At 44.8% G+C, this 24,428-nt stretch overlaps 1 protein-coding gene across 2 annotated transcripts in view; it reads right to left on the bottom strand.

Moving 5' to 3' along the window:
• Positions 1-21,773, bottom strand: part of ADRA1B (adrenoceptor alpha 1B) — a 94,147-nt gene extending 72,374 nt beyond the window's left edge. For both annotated transcript variants that reach the window (XM_036315134.1, XM_036315136.1), the window contains exon 1: positions 21,638-21,773. The gene's annotated coding sequence lies outside the window, so the exon portion shown is untranslated. The remainder of the gene's footprint in view (positions 1-21,637) is intronic.
• Positions 21,774-24,428: the final 2,655 nt, after the last annotated feature.

The raw sequence follows: 24,428 nt of genomic DNA on the forward strand, positions 1-24,428 counted from the left end.
GCGTGTATAGCTCTGAGGGGTAATTGAAATTAGTATCCTTGGGATCACGTGTGTAGCAGGGAGCGCTATTGAGATGACATTTGCATTTATTTGTTTTTCTTCAGAACAAGGATCCAGAAGACAGTTTGGGACTCACTGAGTGCAGTCCCTTTCTTAGAAGGGGGATGTGGAGGGTCTTTTGGATTCAGTGAGGTGCTGGAGGGTGTCTTGGACTCACTGAGGGTGAGTATACACAGAAGGACAGGTGTAGAGTGAGTTGCTACATGATTGTAGCAAATGACTTGAAGGAGAATGAGGCGAAAGGGACCTTCTTAACCTGGGAATTACTGAACGTGACTGTGGCAGAAAGTATTTTCCCAAGGTGGCTGCGTCAATGTATCTCCCATTCCACAGACTTGTCTTGCAATGTGACATTGACAATCCTCCATTGGGAAGTGTGTGTGGGGATCTCTCTTCCCTCCCCTTGAAGTGGGGTGAGTTTTAGTAACTGTCTCCACCAACAGGATGAGGTGGAAGTGATGCCACATGACTTCCAAGGTTAGATCATAGGGGACAATACAGCTTCCGCCTGGCTCATGGAACCCAGCTGCCATGTGGTAAGGAAGCACAAGCCAGGGAGAGGCATGTGTGGGAGCTGTTTCAGTTAGTCATGCCAGCCTACAGCCAGCATCAACTGCCATATACGAGTGAATGAGCCCCTCGGATGAATGCAACCTCTAGTTTTTTAGTTCTCTAGCTGAGGCCCCCCTCCCCCCCAAATATTGTGGAGCAGAGATAAGCCATTTCTACTGTGCCCCCCACCCCAGAAACCATGAGAGGTAATACCTAACTACTATTGTTTGAAGCCACCATATTTTGAGGGAATTCATTATACAGCAGATGACCAATTTAATAGCGATTTAGAATAGGAGGAGTAGGGTAAGTATCCTAACCCGTGGAGATCCTTGGGTGGTATTTCTAGGAGGTTGGAAGTTTTGAAGTTGCAGGGGAGTAGAGGGCAAACATTTCTGACAGTGCTTGGTCTGGGAGAGGGCAGGAGATGCAACAAAACCGAGAGCTTCCTGGATGGAGTGAATCTTTGTGGGAGAGACATGAAGATGACTCTGCCATTGGGTTTTGAACATAGTCCTCAAGAAAAATGATTCTTCTCCATCATGATGGCTGGAGATGGCATGTTTTCATGCCTCTGTGTGATGGAGGCTCACAGCATACCCCAGCCCCTCAGGACTTCTGCAAGGTTCTATACCAAGACTTACTTAACTTCCATTGCCTATTTCTCTTGGATATTATAGGAGACAAAGCTCCTTAAAACCTATAGGTAATTGTAAGTGCTAGACGCAAGATATAAGATCTCTCTGGTCACAAAACATGGGAGGAATTTACGCTAGTAAAGGTTCTTGGTTACAAGCAATAGACAGTTATTCTAGACTAGAGGCCCGGTGCACAAAAATTTGTGCACTCGGGGGGAAGGGGGGGGGTCCCTCAGCCAGGCCTGTGCCCTCTCGCAGTCTGGGACCCCTCGGGAGATAACGACCTGCTGGCTTAGGCCTGCTCCCGGGTGGCAGAAGGCAAGCCCAATCCCTAGGTGCAGCCCCTGGTCGGGCTCAGAGCAGGGCCGATTGGGGAGTTGGGGTGCCGCCCCCTGTCATGCACAGAGCAAGGCGATCGGGAGGTTGCGATGCCACCCTCAGTCACGCTCAGGGTAGGGCCGATTGGGGTGTTGGGGCACTGTCCCCTGTCACACTCAAGGCAGGGTCGATGGGGAGGTTGTGGCGCCACCCCCTGTCACGCACAGGGCAGGGCCCATCAGGGGGGTTGGAGCTCCATACCCTGTCACGCACAGAGCAGGGCCCATCAGGGGGTTGGGGCGCCGCCCTCTATCACCCACAGAGCAGGGCCGATCAGGGGGTTGGGGCACCGCCACTGTCACACTCAGGGCAGGGCCGATGGGGAGGTTATGGCTCTACCCCGTCACACACAGAGCAGGGCCCGTGGGGGGGGGGGGGGCGCCGCACCCTATCACACACAGAGCCACAGGGCAATCAGGGGGTTGGGGAGCTCCCCCCTATCAGGCACAGAGCAGGGCTGATCAGAGGGTTGGGGTGCCTTCCCCTGTCATGAACAGAGCAGGGTGGATAGGGAGGTTGTGGCCCTTCCCCCTGTCACACACACACAGCCGCAGGGCGTTAAGGGGTTTGGGAGCTGCCCCCTGTCACGCTGATCCCGGTGCCAGGAGGCCTCGTGGCTCCACTGATCCCGGTGCTGGGAGGCATATTACCCTTTTACTATATAGAATAGAGGCCTGGTGCAGTGTGGGGGCCGGCTGGTTTGCCCTGAAGGGTGTCCTGGATCAGGGTGGGGGTCCCCACTGGGGTGCCTGGCCAGCCTGGGTGAGGGGATGATGGCTGTTTGCAGCTGGTCACACACCCTTCAGGGTGGGGGTCCCCACTGGGGTGCCTGGCCAGTCTGCGTGAGGGGCTGAGGGCTGTTTTCAGGCTGGGGGTGACTGAAGCTCCCAACCACTCCTTTTTTTCTTTTTTTTTTATTCTGGGCCAGCTTTAGCTTTGAGGCTTGGCTCCAGCTCTTAGGCCTCCGCTGCTGAAAGTAGGTTTCTGGCCTTTGCTTACAATGTTGCGATCCTGCTGGCTGAAGCCTGGCAGGTTTCTGGGGTTTTGTTTAGTTTCTATATTTGTTACATAGTTGCTTAGAGTTGCAGCTCAGAGGCCTGCAGCGGCAGGCGGGGAACGTTGTAGTCCTCCGTCACTGAAGCAAGCAAGCCTCATGTTAGTTTCAAGCTGCCTGGCTGCCGGCTGCCATCTTGGCTGGCAGTTAATTTGCATATTGCCCTGATTAGCCAATGGGAAGGGTAGCAGTCGTACGCCAATTACCATGTTTCTCTTTTATTAGATAGGATGAGTTAAGCCAAAAACAAAATTATTGGAAAGATTCAGATAGTTCTTAAAACCTTGGGAGGGCTAGAGATTAAAGGCAAAATCACATGATAGGACCAATTCAGTACAGGCACAGTTGCCATAGCCCTTGGAACCTAGATGTGGCTATTTCTCCATCAAGATGTAACCCCCATGTCTCTACTTCTTTGTATCATTAGCTCCCAATACCAAGTCCAGAAACAGATAGAGCTGACTGGTAGAGCCCTGATCCAGAAACAGATAGATCTGATTGGTAGAGCTTTGGTCATGTGCCACCACCTAGCTGCAAGGGGATTTAAGACCTAGAGTTTCATCTTTGTACAATGGGGGATTCCCCCAAACAGGAAGAGATCTCAGGTACTGAGCTGATAAAAAATTATAAATGTCCACTACTGGGCCGTTCCAGACTTAGTCCTATGTGGGTATATCAGTGTGCCAATGTGTGTTTGTGGGGGAGAGGGAAAACAGACACTGGGGGAACTTCTGGGAAGAATATTACATTTAGAAAATATGGTATGCTAGTTATTTCCTGCTTATTCTCTGCACTATTCTTGCCCTTCCATGCTGTGCCCTGCATCACAGGGCCTGGACCCCTGCAAACCACAGATTCCAGGCCACTTTTGGTAGGTCTGGCCAATGGGAAGGATTAGTAGGAAGTTGGAAGGTGGGAGATGAGAAAGCATGTTGTTCTGTCTGTCTCTGTCTCTGTCTCTCTTTAAAAAAATATTTTTATTGATTTCAGGGAGGAAGGGAGAGGGAGAGAGAGATAGAAACACCAATGATGAGAGAGAATCATTGATTGGCAGCCTCCTGCATGCCCCCTACTGGAGACTGAGCCTGAAACCTGGGCATGTGCCCTTGACCGGAATCAAACCCAAGACCTTTCAGTCAACAGGCTGATGCTCTATCCACTGAGCCAAACCGGCTAGGGCTGTCTCTCTGTCCTTGATGTTCCTCATGTGATCTTTGGGAGTGACAGCATCTCTGACAATTCCAACTTCAGCCACCACAGCTTAGTACTGGCCTGGGACAGCCCTCCCCATTGCTCCTAGTACTGATTCGGTGGTCTCTCCTTGGTGGTGCCATCACACTCTCTGGCACCCCCCAGTGGTGAATTCATAAGTGCATTCCTGCACTTCGATAATAACATGCTCTCACCTCTGTCCCAGCCCTGGGAGAAGGAGCTACTTTCGGCTTTTTCCTAGTCTCTGGCTTACCTCACTTTCCCCTTTTTGTTCTTTTAGCATTTTCAACACTTTGTAACTAGTTTCTTGCATCAAATTCCCTGATTTGAAATACTAATGTGCTTCCTGTTTCCTGACTGGGCTTTGATATACATGGTAACTTGGCAAGAATAATATGCTTTACATTTATAACAGGATTCTCAATCAAAGAGGTTGAATGTTTGAAATGCTCCAATTTCTTCCTTTTTAATCTAGTAAACTCATATGCATTTTTCAAAAATTTGTTTAGGCATTCATTCTCCTGGAAGCCATCCTGATGTTATTCCTGTACTCTGACCCTCTAAGTTCCAAGGTGGCAAATACAGTACCAAACACTCATAGGTAGGTGTATGACAGTAGCAATGTATATAGTGACAGTCATGAAGATTAGAAGTGTATATTTGCAAGAGAAAGTGTCAGTATCTTTTTTTGGGGAGATGTAATGATCTCTGAATCTGGAATTCTAGTCCAGGTTTCATTAGTAGCTAGCTGTGCAATCTTGGACAAGTCAGTTGACTTTTCTGGGCTATGACTGCCTCTCCTGAAAAAATGACTTAGTTCAATCAGAAGGGTGATTTCCAGATGTTCTTTTTTAAGTTGTGAGTAATATTATGTGGAAGCCTAATACGGAAACCAGAAATAGATGCTCTGGGTGAAGCCAGAGGTGGGCATTCCAGAGTTCTATGAACGCCAGTGCTCCTGCAGTCCTGAACCCTTGGTGACACCTCTACCATGACCTCTAGGGCTCCATGGATCAAAGTTATAGTGGCACTTTATCGTATCTTCTATATATTTCAGCTTTTCACACACAGGAACAAGGAGTTGAGCTAACCTCTCTCTATAAAAGGCTAAGTGACCATCTGATCGGTCGTTATGATACACAATGACCACCAGGGGGCAGACGCTCAACGCAGGAGCTGCCGAGCTGCGGTGAGTTGGCAGAGGTGGTTCTCAGGTGACACACCCCGGAACCAGAGAAGAGGGAGTCCCATTCTGGGTATGTCACCCAAGAACTGCCCTCTCATAATCAGGGACTCCTTGGGGGATGTCAAAGAGCCAGTTTCGGCCCGATCCTGCAGGCCAGGCCGAGGGACCCCACCTTCTAGAGGGACCCTGCTCACTCTGCAGATGCTCTTCGAGCCCTCCCAGGTGTGGCCAGTTGGGGAGGAAACCGCGGGAGGTTGACTGCAGGGTGTGTCTGGCCCAACTCGCCCAGTCCTGCCTTGCCGGCCACCTTCTAATTAATTTCCTTTCAATGTGCATAAATCCATGCACTGGGTCACTAGTGAAATACGATGCCCATGCATTGCTCAAATGATAACCTGCATACAGCATTACTTCAACAAACAGATTTAGAAACTGGGGTACAAATCTTCTCTAAAGCCATGTCAAATAGCCATGCATATTTTGGCCAACTGGATAACCACATCACATTCCCTGGCAGATGTAAATGGAATTCTAGGGAGATATCTGAATAAGCATAGCCCAAGTCTTTTCACCATAAACCTGATAAGATCATTATACTAGCTTTGAGGCTTAGTTACTCCATAACAAACATTCCATCTTGAAATTAACCTTATCTGTGTTGGTTCACCTTTCCCAATTCTATATGTAGTCTGACTAATTGGTTCTACTGAGTTGAGGTGGGTGTTCACCATTAACACAGCTTGACCTGATAGGAAATTATCTTTATAAAGCCAGTTGACTGGGTAAAGTTCAAGTGCACTGAATTGTGCTTTCCTCAAGGAGGGAAGAAATATGGAAACATGGGGCAAAACAGAAGACAAAAGTCTATTCAAATGAGGCTGGGACCTATCTGGAGTTGTTATTAAGGAGGAGAAACTTTGACCATGAGAATTAACACATGTTTTCTATACACTCAGTTTCCATCATTATTGTCATCATCTTTGCACCCAGTATCATTATATTCAAATATGGAACAATTATTATGTGCCAGGCATAATGCACATCCAATTCCCACAACCATCCTAATCTTGTTTTTTAAAGAGGAAGAAACTGAGGTTTAGACAAGTTCCATTATTCACTTTTTCTGCTTTCATCAGCTAACTAAACTGGGAGTCAAATCCACATCCGCTTAATTACAAGACCAGTTTCATAACCACAGCATCCTACCACTTTTTCACATCCAGAATCCCACCTTGCAAAGGTGGGCTCCTCATTTCTGTTTGTGTCATTAGCATGATGTCAGTCTGTTATGCTATCATCAGCCTGCCCTCTCACTCATGGACAATCCAAGGCCTGTGAGGTTCTTGGGGTGAAGCTCCTGGTAACTCATACTCTGCTTGAAGCAGCTTTGAGTGTTTGCTAGATACTACTGAACAGTCACCTGGATTGGTAGACCCACAAATCAAGATGGAAACCAATTAGTACAGGAAACCTGCCAACTCATCCTCCACGCCCCCAGCAGGCCAATGAATTTCTTTGCTGGTGAGAACTCCCCACTGGCAATGATCTTGCTCTGCACTGGGGGATTTTCCAGGAGAATGACATATCTCTCTTCAATGGCTGCAAAAAAGTCAATTAATGAGCTAAAAAGGCACAAATGAAGAAAGAGAAATGAGAAGGGAAATGAGCACAGAGAGACAGCAATGTAGTCAATGGTTAGAGAGAAGAGCCAGTCATTTAAGTCAGATTATGGGTTCCATGAGAAGGGATGCCTTCATGAAAGGTTGGTTGAAGAGACCACACTGGTTTCTGAGCTCTGAAATCATCACCATTCATACGAGCACTTAAAGAACACGAGGCCTCAGTTTAAATTCCTGAATGATACTGACTTATGGTGCTTTTTGGAGCAAGTCTTTTCCTTTCCTGGTTATAAAGCATGGAGGTTAAGAGTGCAGGCACTGTAGTCGAACTGCTTAAATTTTAAATCTACCCTTCATCCCTTCCAACTGATTCTAAACAAGTTATTTAATCTCCCCAAGACTTAATTTCCTCAAATGTAGAATGGGATAACAAAATATGTATTTTCCTACAGGATTAAGGAAAATAATACTGTAGGGCATAAGCACTGTCACATGGTAAGCATTCTCTCTAATTTAGGATGTTTTTGACTGCAAGTAATTGAACCTCCAGCTCAGAACAGTTTATAAAAGAAAGCATAATAGCTCAGGTAATCCGAAAAACAAGGAGAGGATGTATTCAAAGTTGGTTAAATTGGTTCCTCAATGATGTCATCAAGAACCTGGTTCTTCCCATGTTTCTGTTTTGTGATCCTGAGTGTTGGCACCACCCTTAGGCTGGTATCAGGATAGCTGCCTTATTCCCAGGCATCATATCTAAATGTGTCAGTATCCTGGGGAAGAAGGATGTGTCTCCACAGACTATTTAAAGCAGAGAAACTGGTTTTGTATCCCACCAGCAAACCTGCTCCTATCTTATTGGCCAGAACTAGGTCACGTGCTTTTTCTCACCAATTACTTGTAAGAAGCATTTGACCTATAGAACACACTCTGGACTCGATAGGTACAGTCAGCTGCACCCGAGGCTACATGGAAGGAGATTGGTTGCCTGAACAAAACTGAAGTTCTGTTGGGAAAGAGGAAGAGAGATAGGAACGCGGGCTGGGCATCTGACTGAAATCTCCACCATCAGTAAAATTCACTACTGTTATTTTTATTATTCTTTTTTATCAATGTCTGCTTTGGACTGCTTGCTCTCCCAGTCTCTTCCCTGTTCTGAGAGTCATGACTCTGATCTTATTTGGTATTCTCAGTGTATGCTGGGCTAAGTTTGGTCCCTAACTCTTCTAATGAGAGGGTAACTGAAATGTACCATTTTTGCTTCCAATTTTTATTCCCCTCTCAGAAATACCTAAAAACCAGCCAAAGGACATTGATTTCAAGAGCCAAGCATCTGTCACTCACAACAGTGAGTTGGATAACTGAGCTGAGGGTACCGGTGATTATATGCCAAAGTATCTGCCTTTTTCTACTTCAGGAACCTACGTTGGAATCCTTCCTCTACCCAAGATGACAAGCCCATCTCAAATAGTGTTCTGGATTAAAGGACGGTAGATTTAAACATTTCTAACTCATTGAGATAGCTCCTCGGTGTTTCGTGGCCACAGATGTGCGCTTTTTTTTTTTTTTTTTATAAGGACCAGTGTGGACAGTTTGGTGAAAAACCATTCCCATTTCGAAAAAACATCTCAAAACATAATGGTATACCATTTGGGGTTTGGGAAACTATTCCTTAGTTACATGGAATGACCAATTTTTTAAGCTCCCCCACCCCAAAACATAGCTTAGTTCCACATGCATAATTGAATTGATTATTTTTCTTTTTAATTTATTCTTGGCTTTTGGCCACAATAATGGCTGTTGAGCAGATGGCACAGATACCTTCTCCTGTCTGTTGCAAGTGGTCGGTTGAATCAACCATCAGCTGCTGATCAACTGACCCGAGTCAACCAGAAAGTGACGTGTTTGGTTCTGAGGGGAGAAAGATTCTATTATCTCATAGTTTAGAACACATTTTTCCTCCAAGGGTCAGGCCAGACCCTGCTCTCTGATGTCATAAACTCCCAGGCAAATGGCAGAAATTCAGCACCATGGGAGTGCTTTCAATGATAAGCCAGGAAATCTCCAGAATCCGGCAGAGTGAATTATGGTTCATTGAGTAAGATATTCATTACCCACTTCTTAGAAATAAATTCCCTTCACTTCCTCAGAGAATCATGAACCCTTAGAGCTAGAAGTGACTTTGGAGGTTATGTGTTTAAATGTTTTTACAGCAAATTCCATGGGGGTGGGTCTAATTTGTGTCTGCTGCAAGGACTCTGACGCAGAGATTCTGTTTGTATGAAGTCTCCATAGGCCTTTTAGAAGAACCAGTGAGGGAATATGTTGGAGCTGACTGTTTGTTCTAGGCTAAAATTCTTGAACCAAGATGGGAATAAGGGTTGCCCCTTAACTCTTGAATTGAACTGAGTCCAGGCTTGGATGGCCTGTGAAAGAAGGGAGATAATTTTGGATGCTACACTTTTGGATCTTGCCCTCTGTTCCAGTCCCAAATAAACCTCGCCCAAGTTCCTAGAAGAGAGGGCATGTAATAAATGAGTGAGTGAAATGAAAGAATCATACCATCAAGCTACAAAATACTTAAGAACACAAGGGAACTCTGGGAGTTTGACAAGAGTTTGGCCTTATGATTCTTGGAGTGGTGGAAGCATGACAAGAACCAAGTCAGACTGAGAGAGGGGAGAAGGGGCCAGAACAACTTCTGAGCTAGAAAGCCTGTGACTGCTGCAACCATGATACTCAAGGTTTGGCACAAGGGAGCAGTAAATATGGTGGCATGGAGAGTCTGGGATAGCAGTTGGACAAGAGAACATCAGTGGCCACTAAGCAGGTGGTCATGTAAACTGAGCTCATCCATCAATCTCCCTTTTTGAGGACCTTATATCTGGAGAAGACTGGCTGACCTTCATATTTTCCAGCCACAGTGCCTTGACATTGTCAAGTTGGAGAGCTCCTCAGCAGTCTCTCTTTTAAGCTAGTTAGAGTTGGATTCTGTTGATTGAAATTAAATTACCCTAGCTGTTATAGGTCCCTTTATGAATTAGCTAATTGCAAAGTAGATAGATGCCCAAGGAGCAAGTTTGACTATTTAGGGGACTTGAGCCCTGAAGCTACAGTTCCTCACTGTCCTGCTGCTTAAATACTGCCAAGCACAGCTGTATGCTCGGGCTATTGGGCAATGATAACGTGTTAGTAGTGCATGCTGGACACTTCACTGAAGGTTAAAGGTACAGATGGTTAGCCTGTCATGATACTTATCCTTGTCAAAAATCATTGCTCTCTTTCTTGTCTCAATATGACTTATGCCAGCGGAAGGAGGGCTCTGGGAGTCAGCATAGTGGGCAACCAGCAAAGTTCAGACTTTGGCTAGCCATGTGACCACGGGAAAGTCACTTCACTCCCCTGCAGCTTCCTTGTGGGAAGAGCTCAGGAGATTTATCTCAGTGCAGTGGCAGATGCAATGGTGTGAGCACACTCCGCCTATACAAGCTTCCTCGGCACACCGGGAAGTGGCGGCGCCCGCCTGAGCAAACCTCCTAGAGCCCCTACATAGTACCCTGATCTTTCCTACTATTGGCTGCCCTAAGGATGGTGTAAACTTCTGATTGGTCCAAAAAGTTATATATGTTGCTGCACTTACACAATAAACTTAGATCTGCGTCACTGAACCTGGTCTCTGGAGTCGGGCATGCTTCGTTAGGACTCCGTCGGCCTCACCCCCGCGGGACCCCCTGCTTCACTTCCTCACCTATAAAAGAGTAAATAACACACAGCAATCCAACAAATAATATTAAGGATAGCAGAATGGCTCTGGTTGCTGGAAGAATACTGGTGGGCCAGGTGGTGGCAGTGGGTGGAAATCTGCCTACTTAGTCTCCCTGGTTACCTCCTCTTTCAGTTCTTGAGGTACTTCTGGGAAATCCTAGAGGTCCGAGAAACACGGTTTGATACCTACATGGCTAGATGATCTCTAGGGGACTCCCTAGTCTACAATCAATGAATTTCTCTTGCAAAACAGTCACATCCCTCATTTCTCCAGCCCTTCCCTAATCATAACCCTCATCACTCTATACACATCATTCTTCTCCATGAAAACAGGGAAGAAGAAAATGGGCTGCTTATGTGTCTAGCACTTGCTGGTGCAACCTGGAAATGACCAGAATCACTGACAAGATGCTAATGAGTCATTACTAATGTCAGTGGCACACCTCCCACAGGAGGGAACCTTGAGCCTTCTTCAGGCCACCTGTGGGCACTGATCAGGCCTTTAATGGCTCCACGGTCCTGAGGTTGAATTATAGAAGCACAAGAAGTTCTGAAGGCCTAAAGTTCTAGCATCCGTGTTTGGACATCCTAAGGATAAAATGCTTCTCTGAGAGCATTCTGAGTCTTTCAGGTGGATTCATAATACTGGTACTTAAAGGTGTACAAGAGACGCCAGCATTTTTATTCACTAATACTCCATTCCAGAGAATCTTTTCTCCTCCCTGACAAACCCTTTAAGTCCTTGCTAAAGAGGGATTGAAGGATGCGTATTTTTCTAGATGACTCCCCTTTGCCTGCCAGCTCTCACGGACTGGCCTAGGAGTGGCCACTTGATGCAATCAGTTCCTCTATAGTGGGAATAGAGCTTTTATCATTTAGATGTTGATGGACATGGAGCCAAATAGGAACAGCTGGGACAGCTGTCATGTTGAGTTGAGCAGGAGAGCGACCAGTACAGCTAGAGGAGAACATAGCAGACACACAAAAAGAATGTAGAGAGTAGAAAATATAAAGAGAGCGAGAGGTTTCTAATATTGTTTTCATTTCTCAAGGCCTTTCAATTTTCGTACATTTAGCTTTCTTTAGAGTCCCTTGGATCCTTCTCTCAAACCTGAAATTTTACTTGCACTAGCCAGAGACTCTGTTCCTGGCAACCAGACAATCCTTAATTAAGACAAAAGTCTTAATGAAACAAGTCATGGCACCATCTACTCTGCAAGGCCCATTCATCTTATTATTCACTCAACTGATATTTACTTAACCTAAATGTGCCAGCACTGTAGGTACTAGCAGGAGGGATACAGTGATATACAAATATTTAAGGATTTAAAATTATTTCAAGTGTGAAATGGTTGAAGGGCCTGGCTTGGTGAGGAAACAGCACGATGATGGCTGTCATCTTTATTTGAAGGGAAGTGACAGGAAGAGGAATTAGACTTGCCTTGTTAGCCTCAGAGGACATAAGGGAGTTGTTGTGCCGAAATGAGAGCTTTCCAGCAGTTTGGCACTGCCTAAAGATGGAACAGTTTGGCTCAGGAGTTGAGTTTCTCCTACGGAATGGCCAAATGACCAATTTTCAGGGATTTTGTAGGGTAGATAAAACATTAAAAGAAGGTTCAGATGAGAAGACCTTTAAGACTGTGCCACAGAGGCCTGGATTCTAATTTTACCCTGGATCTTCAGAGCTCATGTGCTTTTATACAAGTTATTTAACTTCTCTGGGGCTGTTTTCTCATCTGTGAAAACTGGAATGAGAAACTCTCTTTTGCTGTGTTGTTTTGAGAAGTAAATTGTGCGGCACTTCATTGGTGCCTGGCACAGAGGCGAGGTCAGTAAGTGAGTGAGTGTATTCTTGATTTTTCTGTTATAAGTCAGGCTTTTCTTTTCATGAAATGCTGCTTTCTCAATTGCTGCTGCCACTTCAGGCATTTTATTTGCTTTAAGTGGCTGTAGCCCATAAAGATGCTAGAACTTGTGTCTTGTCTTCTTTGCTTAGTATAGGACTGTGCACAGAAGGGACTTAAAAAATACTATTAGATGAGATTTAACCTGGAGTCTTAGCTACAGTCCCCACACCAAAGCTTGGATGAGAAGGCACCTCTCCTCTACCCTTTGAAACACTGGGTCACAGTCCCCACACCAAAGCTTGGATGAGAAGGCACCTCTCCTCTACCCTTTGAAACACTGGGTCACAAGTAGACATGTGTACATGCAGAATTCCATGCACAGACACACGTGCATGCACACAGACTGCACCTAAGTAAATGCAACATGGCATGCGGACAAGCATGGCCATGCACACCCATGCACAATGACAGGCAGATGTTCACTTCCCTCTCCCTGTAATCAAGAAGATGGAAGATGAATCTGTCTGTGGGATGAGTCACAGGCGCCTGGGATGAAGGGCAGGATTCAGCATCCCTGGGGAACCTTTATTTATAGCCCCGGCTGCTGGAAAGGGGGCTGAAACCATTCCTAAGGAGCTTCAGTGATGGTGAGTGATAAGATAACCAAGAGACGTCATTCCCACCATCGTGCTTCCTTAGGGGCAGGTGCCTGTTGCTGCAGGAGCCCAGAGAAGTGCTGTATCACTCCAGGACTGTGGTCCATGGGGAGGAACTGAGCTGACTGCGTTCCAGCTGGTCCACCGGCAGCCGCTGGGCCCCTTTCCCCAGTGCACAGGCAATCTCTATGCTAATCCTGGCAAATCCTCCCAGCTCCAAGCAAACAGAAACCTCTCTGGGGTGGCAGGGGACACTGATCACGAAGGACGCAGTTTAGATTCAAAATGGTACAGTCTAATCTGCTGGCCCAGCGGTCCTGCCTTTGTCAACAATGTGGTTTCTGTAATGAGCAGAGCAAGTGGCATGAAGAAAATGTCACTGGACTCAACCTTCCTTCACAGGGTGGGAAGAGGCACTGATTCTTTGCTGAGCTTTGAGGGACACCAGCAAAATTTGGTGGTGGTGCTGGTGGGGTCAGTGAGCTCTTTGAGTGCAGACTCTGTGCTCCACCCCATCTGTCAGTGCAGACTCTGTGCTCCACCCACACATGCACTTCCTCTTGGCCCTTGACTCCTGGCTCTGGACATGGCTTAGGTAACAACCACCACTTGTCTTTGAACTCTATTGATTCAAGTGGGCCATTCTGGATCTGCTGGTCCTGACCTCCCCAACATGCCAGGGTTGCCTGAGACTGGCCTGCCCTTTGGTCCCACCTATCCGTTTCCACCTCTGATTTCTTGGGCCTAATTTTGCCTTGGAGTCCTGATGGAACCATGCTGAAGCACACTGAACCTGATCTTCTAGGATACAGAGCACCAAATCCAGCACTTCAATTCTGAAGTTATTCCTGGGGAGGAGGTCAGAGTGCGAAAGAGAGCAGCAGGAAGTGAGGCTTAGGAGAGAAGGAAGAATCAAGAAGTGGAGGACAGTCACCTTAATGGTATAACACCCGGCCTTAACTATATATATAAAAGCCTAAGTGACCGTCTGACTGGTAGCTATGACGCACACTGACTACCTGGGGGCAGACACTCAATGCAGGAGCTTCGGAGCTGTGGTGACTTAGCAGTTGCAGTTCTCAGGTGATGCACCCAGAACCAGAGAGGAGGGAGCCCGATTCCGGGGTGTGTCACCCGAGAACCTCCCTCTTGCAATTTAGGACCCCTCAGGGGATGTCGGAGAGCTGATTCTGGCCAGATCTCTACAGGCCAGGTTGAGGGACCCCACCAGTGCATGAATCCATGCACTGGGCCTCTAGTTCTAGAGATAAAGCCACCATTAAAACACCACTTCTTAAACAGAGAGAAAACTATAATTGTTATTCAAAGTCCAGGCTTATGAACCAGACAGACCTGAACTTGAAACCTGGCTCTGTTGCTTGCTAACTGTGTGGCCTTGGGCGAGTTGCACCATCTTTCTGAACTTTGGGTTCTCACTTATAAAATGGGATCACTAACATGTTGTTCCTGTCTCATAGGGCTGTTGAAAGCATTAAATGAGTTCATAATAAAATGGTCTTATTGTCAGCTGGGCTTACAGAGAGTCCAGAAGAAGGGATCAATAGTCCTTTACTTTGTATTCCAGACTTATATCCCCTAAAACACCACAGTGGGCGATGCCCCTCAGCCACATTCTAGTTCTTTAATATCCCAGTTGACATGGGGCCATTATAGTAGAATCTTATGATGCCCTGGCTGGCCACACCTCTCCATCTTCCTTTTTAGTAGAACTGTGTAGGCAGCAATGTACTAAGGCAGACACCTCCACTAGATCCAGAGATGAACCATGTTTGCTCTTACTTAAACATAATAATTCCATCCCCACTGCCAATGTTATGGGTGGTCATGTGGTCCAGCTCTAGCCAATGGGACCTGAGGAAAAGTTTTTTGGAGTCTTCTAGAAAGATTTTGCTCTTTGATATGAGAGAGACATGGGAGGAGAAACTTGGGCCTCTCTTTTCTTTCTTTTGAATGTCATTGGGTGAGGATGTGCTGCTTGGAGCTGTGGCAGCCACTTGCCACCATGAGGAGAAGGCCAAGAACACTGCAGAGAAGCTGACCCAGATCCTTGAAATTGTTGAGTGCCTGATCTAACCCTGCTTCCAACAGCCAACTTGTAGACTTTCTATTAAAGTATTAACAGTCCTTATTGTTTAAGTAACTTTTAGTCAGATATTCTGTTACTTATATACCAAAGTGTTCAAAGTAATACATCAGGGAAACCTCTTTATTTGACTATCTCTCTCCCTTCTCCCTTCCCTACCATAATCCAAGGCACTCAAACTTGGTTGCCTGCAGGGACCAGGGAAGTAATACAAAAAGGTGAAACTGCCCAGTTTAAGAGAAGCAAATTGGAGAGTAAGTACTCCTTGTAAAGGGACTGGTGCTGGCTACTTAGCTCCAACTGGTGATGGCCATGCAGGAGTCCTAGCAGGGCATGACCAGGTGTTTTTACTTTTTAACTGAAATAAAAAACTGTATTCTTATGTGGAATCTTTCAATTTTATATAAGCATTTAAATTTTAAATAATATACTGCATGGACCAAACGAGCCCTTCTGAGCACTGTGTATAGTTCAGAGGGCACATATTTGTGACCTGGCTTTAATCCCAGAGTTCTCTCTCTTCCTGGGCTTGATCTCAAGTGTGGGCTGTCAGTGAGTTCTTTCAGATTTTGCTGTTGGGTGGGGTTGTGGTTGTGGGCTCGGGTGAAACAGAAATGGTAGACAGAAGATGGGGAAAGGGAAGACAAAGACCAAAACTCTGGCTAGTGGTTAAGGTGGGGCATCTGAAGGACAATCAAACCTTTACCCTGCAGGATAAACCTTCTCTTCACACAAAATTGGTAAAATCTTGTGTGTGATTTTACTAAAAGGGTAACTGTGACTTTCTCTACTAAGTCCATTAGGCTCTAAGAACAGAGATGATGAGAGTCTATTCCACCAGACAGCCATGAGGCTAGGAAGTTGGATGCAGCCTCTTAGGAAAGTGCCATTCTATATGACTTTATTAGTGCTACAGAAACACAAGCTTTGTCAGTGAGCAAGCCTCTTCAGTTCCATTTAGCCCAATAAGTGCTCAGTTCTTTTCAGCAAAGTAAAAATATTCCATGGAAAACCCAAGGACACTGTTTTCAGACAGAGACTTGCACTGAGATATCATTCCCCTTCTGTGCTAAGAGAATTTTGAGGGGTGGTTAAGTTCAAACTAACCTTTATTAAACTAACTTTCCATGGACCTGGGGACTATGCTCCCCAAGGGCAAGTCCAGAGTCCTGGTGGCTATATGACCCAGATAGGTTGCTTAATTAAAGTCCACAGGCTGTAAAATTGGAAATCTTCATGTTTGCATCTCTAGACCATCAAATTAGAAAGTTTTTAGAGCACTTCTGCTAAAAGGCATCAGAAAAGAGCTAACAGGAACTTCATGCAGTGTACTGTGTACAGCCCACTGCTGCCCTTTGATGAAACAAGAGGTGAGTCACCACCAGCTTCAGGATTGAGAAGAAATGTCAATGAAGGATGAATAATAGGTGCTGTACTGACACCTAAGAAGGTTAAGGGCAGGATTAGTTGGCAGGGAAGAAAACAGTATGTGGGGGAGGCCAGCTTCTGTAGCTCATTTCCATTTGATTGTTTAGCCAAGAAAATAGGGAATTTCTTTCATTTTTTTTAAAGAAAAAAATTATGGATGTGTTGGAGAGAGGGGTCTTTCTTCAAGGGAAGAATAGTGGACTTGATAGCTTTCAGAAGCCCCTTCAAGCTCCAGGCCTTTATCACGGCAGAGGGGGCAGTCAGTCAGAAATAAGTGAATTTGGGCATTTCTCCAAGCATTCCAGGCACATCAGAAGGAACATTCTGCAGAAAGGCAAAGCCTAACCTTGGCCACTTCTAGGTAGACTTCAACATCCCAGAAGTGCTGAAGAGTGTTAGGATGTGTTTTAGTCCCTGCCACCAAGATAGTAAGTGGTTATGAAGACATTTCTTGGCCTCTGCATAGGAAACAGAGGGGAGGTTAGAGTTGGTGGTATGTTTCCATAGACGAAACACTTTCTTGGCGACCATTTCTGGGGGGAATCAGCAAAGGATGATCATTAAGAAAATGACCAAATGCCTCACCATCTGACAGTATCTTCACTTGCTTGTCTAAATTATCCAGAAAAATCTCAGTGAAGGCAGGTTTGGAAGCCTGCAGAGTGTCTAAGAGAAAGGGAGGTGACACCATCCCCACTGCTTCCACTATGATGCACAGTGATCCATCATCAACTAGTATGTGTAGATTGATGGGCCAAGATGAGTTCACAGCACTCACAGAGTTGGGCATGGTGAGTTCTTCCTTGAAGGGAGATCCTAGTGGAGCATCTTTGTGTCTTTCACAAGATCCAAATCTTAAGCCCAAAGAAGGTCCTCTTGTTGATATGATAGCCACACAGGCCTCTCAGAACCCCAAGCTATGTCACTGACCAAGGCAGTTGGACAAAGCCACTGAAATGAATGCAATAGTAGTGAGAGCAGAGCAAGAACGCAGCCTTTAGATTCAGATTGACCTGGATTCAGAGTCCACACTAATACCTACTAGCTATGTGACTCTGGGCAGTTAATAACGTTCTCTGAGCTCCATGTCCTACTCTGTAAAACGAGGATTAAGAATATGTGTGGATCCTGAGCCTCCTTGTCCTCAGATCCATGCCTATCCCCCCTCCTCTGCTCTGTGTTACAGGGAGCTGATCTCTCAGGCTACTATTCCCAGGCTCCTGAATCGGCTGGCTTCTAGCTGAGTTTGGCCAATTGTAGGAGATCTGGGGACAAGAAGAAGGGGCTAGGTGGGAGCATTTCTCCTTTCCCATCAGCTTCAGGTGCGTCTCAGGCAGCAGCTGCATCCTCATAGTGTGGAGCTGGTATTAACATGATGACAGTTGAAGGGCTACGTGTATAGGTTTTAACAATGTTGACAAGCCAGTGCCTTAATAAAGATTATTTTGGTTGATTAACCATCACTCATGTAGAGGATGGGATATGAGATGGGAATTTTGATTAGGACATGGAAAAGTAGATGATAAAGTATGTCAAGGTTTATTATGCTGCAGGGGCTCTGGTGAGTAAAGTAGGGGGAGAAAGGCTTCAGGGTGGCAGGGAGGCAGAGGAGGAGACCCTACATTACAAGGCATTTAAGCAGCAATGGAAGTCAAGGTTGTTAGCATCAGAACTCTGCAAAGAACTAGACCCTCAAAGACATCTGAAATTGGCATTCTAAGCCTGTCAAAATAGAGCTTAGACCCATTTTTATTACTCTTTCTTGAAACTTGTGGTGGGTTGAATGGTGATCCTCAAAAGATATGTGTAAGTTCTAACTCCAGGTACCTATGCATGTGACCTTTTTTGGAGATGAGGTCTTTGAAGATGTTAATGATCTCAAGATGAGGTCTTTCTGGATTTAGACTGAGTCCTAAATCTAATGACTGGTGTCTTTTTAAGAGAAAGGAAGGAGAGGCTTGAGATACAGAGAAACCATTTGAAGATGGAGGTAGAGATTAGAGGTAGGCTGCCATAAACTTAGGAACATGGAGTCACCAGAAGCTAGAAGAGATAATAAAATTTCCCCTAGAGCTTCCAGAGGGAGTATGGTCCTGTTCACACTTTGATTACAGACTTCTGGCCTCCGAATTGTGAGAGAATAAATTTCTGTGTATGTGTTTCTTTAATCCATTCAGTTTGTGGTGGTTTGTCATGGCAGCTCTAGAAACTAACACAGATCCCAAATTTCAGCTATATTGTGTCACTGAGCTATTTTCTGAAAGTCTAGCTCTTTGCTGACCTCAGATCTTTGATTATGTTATATTGGACATGCATATTTATATTTAATGCATGCATATTTATATTTAATGCATGCATATTTAACTATTTGGCAAATATAAAAAGAGACAGGCTAATTGATAGATTGACAGAGAGAGGCAGAAAGCAAGAGGGAACTAATAGTGAGGCTATTGGGGACAGTTCTGCTCACTTCCCACATGGTACATGGTGAGTGCCTGCCCGGGGGGACACAGGAGGCTTGGCAATGACTGCTCCTTCTCTCCTCTCTGATGGACTTTGCACTATGTGTGAGTTCTGCATTTAGAAATTCATATTTTTTCACACAACTTGGCACCTCAAGGCAAGCTCACACATTTGTCTGATGCTCAACTGAAGCAACAGCAATTGGTTTCAGAACTAGAAGAAACACTGTACTGGATTTCTTGAAAGATATTATGTCATTTTTCCAACACAGTCACTGCTGAAAGAATTTTCAAGGGTACGTTTGACTATCATCTAGTCATGATTTTTTTTTTGGCTTTATGCATTGATTTTTAGAACCCAAATGCTGAGTAAGATTGGATTCCATCAAAGTCACTTTGCTTAGAATTCCTTGGCATGCTTCATCATGCTATCTTTTAAAAATATTCTCCCTTTACCCCTTCACCTGTGTTGAATTTCTAGCTTCCTCACACTTCCGTAACATTTCCCTCCATCTTCCCCGATGTATCTTTTCTTATAGGAACTTGTGTACGTGTCAGCCTCCCTCATAGGAGCTCCTTGAGATTGGGGGCTACATATCTTTGAGCCCTCCATAGACTGGATAAATGAATACAAGGACGGATAAACTGATGCATTTACAGAGTTAAGAGAAACATCAAATGGAAACTAATAGCTAAAGCAAAGAGAGCCCATCTACATTGCACAATGTGAGGCTTAATGCACAAACTGGAACTCAGATCGACAGGTGACTCTTGCAGAGAGCTACCTGGCTTCCTTTCTCTGCTGACTAAAATAAGGCCTGGCACTGAGGCACTGCTCTACACCATTGCAGACTGGAATACATTTGTATTACAACTCAGCTTAAATGACAGGTCTTCAAAGAACTCCTCCATGCACCTCCCAATCTAATGAGACCCCCTTTTCTCTATCATATTTTCTTATGGCATTCTCTTTTCCCCTTTCATAGCTATTGTCATAGTTTGAAGCTATATTTGTATTTTTTGTGATTTTTATCTCTTTTGTATCCTACCACATTCTGGCTAATTTTAAACACAAGAAAGGTAGGGCTCGTCTCTGTTTCTTAACCCTGGTGACCTAGTGTGCAGCTCAGTGCCTGATACATGCTACTATTGCTACCGATGTCTAATATTAATCAGCTGTGTATTATGTGCCAGATACTGCTCAAAAGTGCTTTACATAAATCACCTCTTTTCAATCTTCACAGCAACTCTAGGACCAGGAACTATTATTATTCCCATCTTATAGATGAGGAAACTGAGATATGGAGAAGCTGAGTTGTCCAACATGTCAGTGAGAATGTGGCAGAGTTGAGATTTACACCCAGCCAAGATGGCTCCAAAGTCATTACCTATCACTAAATATTTGTTGGATAAATGAATGAAACATGATAAATATTGAGGGATTTCGGGGACTCAGAGCTGGGTGGATATCTATCTATCTATCTATCTATCTATCTATCTATCTATCTATCTATCTATCTATCTCTATTGGGCTAACTTCCTAGCCTGTGCAAAAATGTCTCCTTACAGCTACTCTGAGAGTTAGCTCTCCAGATCCTTCTGAAGCATTCCTGGCAATGCAGATTCACTCACTTTTCCAACTGGGGAACTTGAACAATTGGGATTCTCTTCCTTACACAAAGCTGAAACCCACTTCCACGGTACCTATGGCTGCTGTTCTGCCCTCAGCAGCTTAAAAGAACTTTAGTCTCTCCCATACAACTCTGCTAAGTGTTTCCCCATCTACTGTGAGTGGCTCAAGGGCAAGAAGCTTTATCTTGTCTGTCTGTACCTTTGGCACCTCAGCATAAAACTTGTTGTGGGAATGAATTAATGAATGAACATATACTTGTCCTTGCTACTCCTGTGAAGCTCGAACAGGTTCATGAATATGAAAGAGATTTCTAGAAACCCATAATTTTCTTGTTTATTAGAAATCTCCTCATAGCTAGCTGCCATATTAAAAATTATAAAGCTAGACCATTTACTTAAGGCATTAGTATCTGGGAGTTAGCTTTATTGGATACCTCTGCTGGGGGCTAGTTGGTATTTTTTTTGGTGAGTTTTGGGGAAGAGTATTTATATTTACAAAGGGGATATAACTAACCCATGGACTTATGGACCTCAGTGACAGGCATATTGAAAAAGGGATTTTTGGACAAAGAAGGGGCTTTCTTGGTTTCTTGAAGCAGAAAATAAAATCTTCCAGTTTCAGTCGTACCTGCAAATACACAACTACAACATCTTTTCTCAGACTCCTCAAAAAATGCAGTTTAGTTATGACAAGCTATATCTTTAATCCAGCCTCCATTTAAAATGAAGCACATCAAGAAGCCAGAATCCAAAGCAAGCCACATAGTGATTGTGGGAATTAGTGATCAGCGTGGGCTATGAACCACATGAGTTCTATTTTTCTTTGTGTTTTGTGCAAAAACTTCTTCCATTTCATTTTAAGTTGCATCTGCTTAAGTGATTTTTTGTTCAGAGCATCATGAATGATTTATGACTATCGACGCCGCATCCCACAAGATTACATAAGGAACAGAGAAAAACAAGTGATTGAGCCAAACTTAAAACAACAAACATTTTCAAAAAGCAGATTTTGTTGTCGCCTCAGCCAGACAACAGTTTTTTACTCACCAAAAGTGCTTCCTCATTCCAAAATGCTCCCCATTTCTGCAAGGATCCCCCTGATTTCCTTTCTCGGTTGCCGGCACTCTACCATCAACTTCACATTTGGCCCCCAGTGAAGTCCTGGAATGTCCCACTTCCCTGCTTCCTCCCTTTCTCCCCCAACGTGAACTTTGCAGTTGGATTGCATAAACGGTCTCGTTAGTTTGGTTAATGATTGGACAAAAACACTGATGGGAGTAATATCTACCAGGCTTGTCATTTCTTTATGATAGGATAATAGAATTTCAGAGTTTGCCAGGGCCCGGGACCATCTTTTTATACCTGCTTTTTGACAGCTAGAGACATTAATGGCAAGAGAGCTAATGTGACTTGCTCAAAGTCCCACAGCAAGATACTTCAAGCAGAGCAATGGACAGAATCCAACCTCAAGGTAGTCTAGTCCGTGATATTAACCAAGAAATCCTCATCTCCTTATTTAAGTGGAGGTGGTAACACTGGGCATTATTTTTAACTAATTTAGTGGTTACTGGGTAGAATTCATGTTGCTGACTTGTTTATTCAGCCAGAGCCAGTCTTGGGAAGGTGACAAGTACTTGCAAGGCAAAAACTTGTGTTGAGGGTTCGAGTAATGGGGAGCAGGCTGAATGGGGCAAGATGGCTCACCAGAGTGGTCAGATGGCCTAATCCTGGGAGTGAGGGTTTGAAACCTGAGGTCTGGGTCAGTGGGTCTGTATACAGTACCTGGTTTGAGAAGTAGGTTTAAAATGACAACATGAAGGTGAAAGCAATGTGAGGAGTTGAGGAGTGACAGGGAGCAAGAAGGCTGAGACGAGTGGTCAGAGTGTGGGCTATGACAAAGTAGCAGGGACCACCAGGAGGGGCAGGGGCCAACTGTTGGTCTTAGGGATCAGGATTGGGTCAGGTCATTTTAAGTTTAAAGGCAAGGATTGAGAACTCAATGTCCTTACCTATGAAAAAAAAAACAAGTTACAGAACAGTGTACAGAGTATGACTCCATGTGTGCATAAATCTGCCTCAACCAGTGGAATGGAGGGTACCACGTAGTTTCCTGGTCGAGAGCATGGACTTAGGACTCAAAAATCCTGAATTTGCTTTTTTGGCTCTGCCTTTTACCAGCTGTGTGATTCTGGGCAAGTCACTTAACCCCTCTGTATAGGTTTCACATTTCCCAACAATAGCTGCTTTATCAACTGGCTGTAAAGGTCTCAGATAATGTATATAAGGCATTTAGCACAGCTTCTGGCATATAACAAAGGCATAAAAACGGCATATATATGTTTATTAATCCTTACCTGAGGATATTTCCCCCCAATTGGTTTTAGAGTAGAAGGAACAGGGAGAGACACAGAGAGAGAAACATTGATGTGAGAGAGACATATTGATCAGTTGCCTCCTATACATGCCCTGACCAGAGATTAAACCCACAACATAGGTATATGTGGAATCAAACCCACAACCTTTCAGTGTATGGGAAATGCTCCAACCAACTGAGCCACTCGGCCAGAACCATTCAACAAATATTTGATAGGGTTTATGTACCAGGCACAGAGATAAAAATTAAATAAATAAACAAATATTAAAATTAAAATAAACAAGAAAGAAAAGAAAAAACGTAGAGCAAAAGAAAAAAAATGGTTGATTGTACTTAAAATTAGTATAGAAGAAAAGACACTGGATCAGGAATGAGGAAAAACTGCTACTTCAGTTGTAAATGTTCTATTAAATAACAGATTTTAATGAAGTTACTTACCCCTCTGTGGGCTTCAGATTTTCATCTGTGAAAATGAGGAGTGTGGGCACATTGCCCTGGTTGGAATGATCCGTTGAGTGTTCCTCTTTGGAGAATGGACCAAGAAGGAGAGCTCATTTCCACTGGGGTTCACATTAAACCATTCTTTATTATTTATTTTCTCTTTGTGGTCAGCAGAGGGAAGGCCCAGGTTTTCCAGAGGGGGATTTCCCACTTGCATTGGTAAAACCAGTAGGTGGCCCTGGCTACCTCACCTGGTTTTTTCTGACTGATGTCAAGACTAAAGGAAGGTGGCTGAACTGGGAGTTTTCAGTGTTTGCTGAGAGAGACCTAGACTCAGAGGGGTGGCCGCATGGATCCAAACGTTGCCATAGGAAATTCAAGAGCTTCTGGAAGTTAATGCTGAAATCTTTCCTTCCACATCTCAGTTATTTTCTCTGTCCAAACCATGACTTTGCTCCAGTTTAGTGGCCTCCAACTTGAATTTCTAGCACAAATATGTTTTTAAGTTCTTTGGGATATTTGCTCTCAGTCACCCCCTCAAGATGTGTCTGGCACGTCTTCCCAGGGAAGAAGGGACCCAGTTCCACATGGGGCATAGAGCGTACCTGTCCGTGATGACAGTCCTTCTGGCAGCTATGGAACGGAGATTCAGTGGTGGTGACAATGGAAGTTGCTGGCAACCCCCATATCTCAGAGATGCGCTGTGAATGACAATAAACTTAACCTCTTGTGCTCTTGGAGACAGTTGAGGTGTCATGATATTGCAATAGATGGTTCTTTCCTCCCCTGCCAGTCTTGAAGGAAGTGCATCCATCCCTGAGCAAAGGCTTTCCAGGTGCTCCCAGAGGAGGCTCCTGCTGAGACCGAGCTAGTGCTCTGAGTGGTGTCCATCCCCACTGACCAACTCTCCTGGGCTGCCTTTGGCTTCTAACACCAACTCAGGGTGTCGCCACGGTGGCACGTTAATGATCCCGCCTGTAAAATGAGGGGGATGGGATGAAGTAAATCAGGATTTCCTATCAT

This window comes from Myotis myotis, unplaced genomic scaffold (genome assembly GCF_014108235.1).
Source record: "Myotis myotis isolate mMyoMyo1 unplaced genomic scaffold, mMyoMyo1.p scaffold_m19_p_6, whole genome shotgun sequence".
NCBI lineage: Eukaryota > Metazoa > Chordata > Mammalia > Chiroptera > Vespertilionidae > Myotis > Myotis myotis.